The following is a 6514-nucleotide window of genomic DNA, read 5'->3' as shown; positions in this document are numbered from 1 at the left end:
ACAGCTTGGACAAATAGAAGAAACAATTTCTGTTTACACAACCTGTATTCTAGAAGGCAGCAATATACCTGTACACAACAGGAAAAGAATACAGTCTGAGATTTATGATATATAAAATGGCACATGTGGATGTCAAAATTTAACACAGTATTTCACATGTACCAAGAAAAATATGCCTAATTTAGTTTGCCTATAATCTATGATTTTTATTCCCTGAGATTCCATTCACATGTATGAGGATACACTTTCACTCTGGATGTTTTTGGTTTAAAACTTAATCCAATTCGGCGTGCCTGGGTGGCTCAGTGAGTTAAGCGTACAACTTCAGCTCAGGTCATGACCTCATGGTTTGCGAGTTTGAGCCCCGTGTTGGGCTCTGTGCTGACAGGTCAGAGCCTGGAGCCTGCTTCAGATTCTGCATCTCCCTCTCTCTGCCCCTCCCCTGCTCACACTCTGTCTCTCTCTCTCAAAAATAAATAAACATTAAAAAATTTTTTTAACAAAAAAACTTAATCCAATTCAATAAGTTAGAGTCTATTTAATAATTTAAATAATTTAAATTCAAATCCATGATTTAAAGACTGCATTTAGATAATAGTCTTCTCACTAGAAAAATTGCTCAGTCGCTCAAGAATATCTCAACTATCTACCTCTTTCCCCAGATTTTGATAGAAGTGTATGGAAGAAGGACATGTCTTATGTATATGTCTGACCTTAGGAGAGACTTAGGGCCCTTTGCAATCATATCCTCTGGCTTCATCCCAGGACAATGTCCCTATTCTATGCCTTGGCTACTTCTCAATAGATAAAGTATGCAGCACTAAAAAGTCTCTCCCTTTAATTTGGTCTACATTCTAAGGTATTCTTTAATTATAGGTAAAAGATATAAAGGTATAAATAGATAATTTTATAGAATATGTGTAAGTCTATATTTATATATGAAATGGGATAATATTAATAAAATCATAAATAACAATATATTTAATAACATAAGTAAACGTAAATATAAATGCCTTATTTTTCTCAATCTAATGTGCATAAGGAGTCAAAGTTATTTCATTTATATTACCATATATAATTTTTTCTCTCCTGTATTTTTCACACTCAGAATTCTAACATTTTACAACTGAAAAGAGTTTTGGAAATCAATATTTTAAACTCTTTATTTTACAAATGAAAAGCAAAGATACATAGCCAGGCTATGGGACTTTTTTCCCCAAGTCTCAGAAATCTGGGCGTTTTAATAGTAGAATCTGGGTCCCAATTCCCAGTATAATTTATTTTGCTGTATTCTACAATGTTAAGCATCAGAGTCCATGCATTTTCAAAACTGATCTTAAAATACAGGGAACATTACTTAAGTCACTCTCTGATTTCTCCTTGATATTTGACAGCCTTGACAACATCGTCTTTGATTTTATGCTGCTACACGTTACTGCATCTGCTCCGGTATTAGGTCATTTTTCTTGTTTTTAATGCTTCCTTTTCTTTTCTTCATTCTGAAATTTAACTAAAGGAACACCTAGTTCTCACCAAAGCCATTATCTGTTTTATAATATCTCTTTTTTCTCAGGACTTTCTCTATGAGTCATTGATTCTATCTTCTTAGTGGTTACCACTAAGTAGATGATTCACAAATCATCTTTTAAAAAATCTATTTCAACTTCCTCTTGTCATTTCCCACCTACACAAACTGAATTCCTTTCCAAGTAATCACATTCCTGTCAGTAGAGAGCAATTTTTCCACTATTTTAGTATCTGGTATACTCTAGTCACTAGCTTAACAGTGCATTCAGGATTAAAATTAATATCTCAACAGATATTTTGTGCCTGAGTTCTTACAGCTCTTTTTTTTTCCTTCTGGTTCAAAGGAAGTAGGCATTTCTGGTCGGAGTGTGTGTGTGTGTGTGTGTGTAGAAGGCAGGGGCACTTGCAACTGTGAACAAATCTCACATGCTAACCACACTGGAAAGAATAGAAAAATTCCATTTTTATTATACCTGTTCATAAGCCTCCTTTTTTATGTAATTGTACTTTACATTATAAAGTCACATTCTCCTTTGCCACAGATATATGATCATATGACGTCCAAACTCAAAATTATGAATCACCAGCTTCTTAGAAAAATTAACAGGTAACTTCTATGTGTGTGATATCATGTAGCTATTGAACTATGTATTTCTAGAGACTATTTTTTTTTTTTTTAAATTTTTTTTTTTTTTCAACGTTTATTTATTTTTGGGACAGAGAGAGACAGAGCATGAACAGGGGAGGGGCAGAGAGAGAGGGAGACACAGAATCGGAAACAGGCTCCAGGCTCTGAGCCATCAGCCCAGAGCCTGATGCGGGGCTCGAACTCACAGACCGCGAGATCGTGACCTGGCTGAAGTCGGACGCTTAACCGACTGCGCCACCCAGGCGCCCCTCTAGAGACTATTTTTAATGTTGAGTATTTTTTAATGTTGGAGAATATTTAATATTATGGGAAAAGCATAGAATAACATCTATAAGAAAACCTGAATGAAAATATACCAAAATTGTAATATACCAAAATATACCAAAATTGCAAGGATGTGGAAGCAGTAGGGGACTACAGTTTTCTTTTCTGATTCTCAAAACTTTTTTTGTTAAATGTTTATTTTTGAGAGAGAAAGAGAGAGAGAGAGACAGAGCACAAGCAGGGGTGGGGGGCAGAGAGAGAGGAAGACACAGAATCTGAAGCAGGTTCCAGGCTCTGAGCTGTCAGCACAGAGCCCGATGCGGTGCTCAAACTCACGAGCCATGAGATCATGACCTGAGCTGAAGTCCTATGCTTAACCAACTGAGCCACCCAGGTGCCCTAATTCTCAAAACATCTATTCATTTTCAGTTAAAAGAAATTATTACTCTTATTATCAGAAAAAAAATTTAAAAACAAATGAAAATACATGGTTAATATGTTTTATTTATTTTATTTATTTATTTTATTTATTAGGGATTTTATAAAAGAAATTGCATTAATCACACATTCTTTGTTCATTAACCTCTATTGGGAGTTCAAGAATTGTCTTTGGACTTATTTATTTGCACCATTTTATTCTGGCATATTATAAGTCTTCTGGAGTATATGCTTTTATGTATGGCTGCTTCATGTGTATTTGTATTCATTTATGTGCTTAGTGCTATGCTACAAAAATAAGTCAGTTTTTACATGCTTCATTCAGAAGTATGCTTTAAATATTTAGCATGTTGCTTTGTGTAAACCCTACCCTATCAGCTGCACATGGATTCCTATATCCCTACATTCTGCCAACACTTTTTCACAGTTAACTCACTCTGTTTTGGACCTTATCAGCTGCATTATTCTAATTTTTTCTAGGATTGGATATTATTTCCAGTTTTCAATATTACTAAACATTTTCTATACATATTTAGTAATTTGAAATACAATTAAAGGACATGCATTCTAGTATATTTGTAAATATTATCATATTCAGCATATACTTGATTTTGCGATCAATCTTCCTTATCATAACAATTGAGATAACTGTGAACTGTCGGACAGAAGAAAAACCCAATTAACCAACAGTCATATGTATGATCCTCCTTTCATTAATCTCTGACAAAGCAATCTTTCTGGATCATTTTCAGAATAACTTTGAGACATTTAATAATATGGTGCACTGCCCTCCCCTAACCATGTACTCCTCATCCCATTCATTTGGAAGAAACCCCACTGACCTAGTACTAGGCATCAGGAAGTGGAAACACATTTGTTTCTTTCCTAAAGTTTTTTTCCACATAAAATGATCATCCATTACAGAAACTGTCACAGTCTCTAGCCACGTATATACTCACTTTTTCTCCAAATATCTGACCTATCTGATTACAGGACTTCAGAGAATTTGATAAACCTATAACATCTAGTTTCTCCATATCTGGGATCTGCCTGGCAGCAGAAGTCCTGCCCTTTGTCCTTCATCTCAATTGATCATTAAATTTGGTTAAATATGCTCTGATCATAGCATTAGTTTTTCAGTAGTAAAATATAGCTTCATTCTCAAATGAGTGCCATACTTTTCTTAATAAATAATAAAGAAGGCGACCTATAAGAATATCCTACCTACTTGTATTTTAGTAGATAAACAACTCAATGAAATGATTGGAAATCCAAACACTGAGGAAGTTCCTACAAAATCTGTGCTTGGGATTTTCGAGTTTAGAAATGATACTTGTTCAGAGGATCAATGAGAAACTGGATGATTGGAAAATCACAGTTTAATTCTCTCATTAGGTAAACAAAAAAAAAAAAAGCAAAATAATTAAAGCATAAGAAACACCAATTGTTCTGAAAAAAGAGAGAAATGTCCTCCAGGGAAAAAAACAATCTCAGAAAGATATTAAACAGATATAAATTGGAAAATGATCTGCTAGGCCAGGATAGAGAGATGCAAAAGGGGAAATGAGGTATAGCTGAATGTAACTGCTCTTGAAGAGAGGATCAGGAGAGAGAAATGTTGTTCTAAGTTGTGATCAACCAGGCAGTAAGGTTTTGGCCCCTAAATGTTAAAAATCACAGAAACACTAGAATGACTTACCAGACAAGAATCAGGGTCCAGGGAAACACTGAAATTTGCCACCATTACATGCAGTTAAAGTGGCTGAGATAAGAGTAACTAAAAACCTGCACCTAAGGATTGCTATAGGGATATAATGTGTTTGCAGATAACTTGAGGAGATTTTAGAGACGACCAGAAAGATTACTATAATATGCTACAAGAATGACTGAGTTGCTTCTAAAGTGATTCCTTTACTAGTGAGTGAAGTACAGGATTACCTGTGCCCTGGACACATAACTGAAAAGTGTATTGAATTAGAATCCCAGTCAAAGGTAGAGAAAACTTTAAGCAGGGCCATTACTATCCCATAAGGCAAAATTGTGCAACTAAAATATGTTGCTCTGTGTTTCAGATAGACAGTACCATATAAGGGCACACGGCTTTCTAAAGGGGATGCCGACTGAATACCTCCTTTTGCAGCTCACCATGTAAAAAAATAAACATAACAATTCTGAAATTAGCCATACCAAAAGGAAGTCAGGAAGAACTATAGTAAATAGAATTCAAGCTTGAAGTAGATGTTAGTTTGATGGGAAAATAGCTTACAGATAGGATTAACCAACTTAGGGTGAGTCAGAGAAACAAGACTCTTTGAGCAGTGGATTTATTTCACAGGCCTATATTTCTCACTAAAAGAGACTTTAACAATCTAGAAAAGTATGTTAAAACAAAACAACATACAGTGAAGAAAATGTAAATCAAAAGTAGGTACACAATTCCAGTAAACAATATCCTTGCATGTGTTAAGAAAAGGAAAAGAATCAACCTAAGGAGCCGGTTAAGATGTTAAGAACAATCATTTGATCCTTCCTAAAGCAGTAGGGAAGTGGCTTTTAACACTGCACATACTCATGTACCTAGGGTACTTTAAATAATAATTAAGGCTCGTATGCTAGCTCAGATCTATTGTTTTAAAAACGGGAAGTGAGGCTTTTTTTTAAAGAGCTAGCTACTGTTTTCCAAGGACAGAGTCCAGAGGCACCAGACTAGAGGCATATTCTACTACTGAATAATGGTATAGATTGGAATTCTAAACAAGGTCCACCTCATCCAAAGCTGGGAAAAGACAGTGTCTTGAGACATACATGATAAAGCTATTGTTCACTGCTGGGCCCTAGTGGAACACCTTTGGATGGATTAAGAGTTCTCTCAATTTAGGGATCTTCTGGGAGAAATTCCACAGCAGAAACAGTTATGAGTACTGGGGGCAAAGTTTTCTGGGAGGCAAGTTTCCCAGGCATAAGCAATTCCACAGCAAGAGACAATAACATTAGCCAAGTGGCAGAGGACAGAAAATGCCTCATGATGAGATAATAGAAAAGCTATGTCACCAGGCAGAACTCACACTCGGGAGTTGCACTAGGGAAACAGAGACATGGAGATTTAGGGGGAAATAAAATTAGACATCTTAAACTATTCTGTATTGAAACCTATATAGGGTCTGGGGCAGATGACATTGCAAATGTCTTTTATTAGAGGGTAAAAATGATTCAAATGCCATTCTCTGAAAGAATCTAGTAGAAGTTATGTTGTACATTTTAAAACTAACCACACTACTGAAACAGGGCAGCAATACAAAACGAAAACAAGAACATCAAAAGCTGTTTTTCCTATTGATGATGCTATCACTTCTCCAGTCTTTGTGCATTGCTTATGAAATAAACCAGAAAAATGGCTTCCTGCTCGTTCAGATGGCCTTTCTCACTCTTTTTCTGCTTCTCACTCTTTTGTGAATGCTTGTTCCAGAAACTTAAAATACTGCAGGTCAGAATTCTGCCCTTCCTTCTCCTGTAAACCAGTCTTCTTCCCAATCTGTCAATGAACCACATCATGAACTGGTAAATCAGCAGATTTAAATTAACGTACATTTGTCTTCCTTCTCCAGGCTTTAAATTTCTTCTCTCATTTAAAAATGT

This window comes from Lynx canadensis, chromosome B1 (genome assembly GCF_007474595.2).
Source record: "Lynx canadensis isolate LIC74 chromosome B1, mLynCan4.pri.v2, whole genome shotgun sequence".
Taxonomy (NCBI): Eukaryota; Metazoa; Chordata; class Mammalia; order Carnivora; family Felidae; genus Lynx; species Lynx canadensis.
This window is presented reverse-complemented; position numbering follows the sequence as displayed.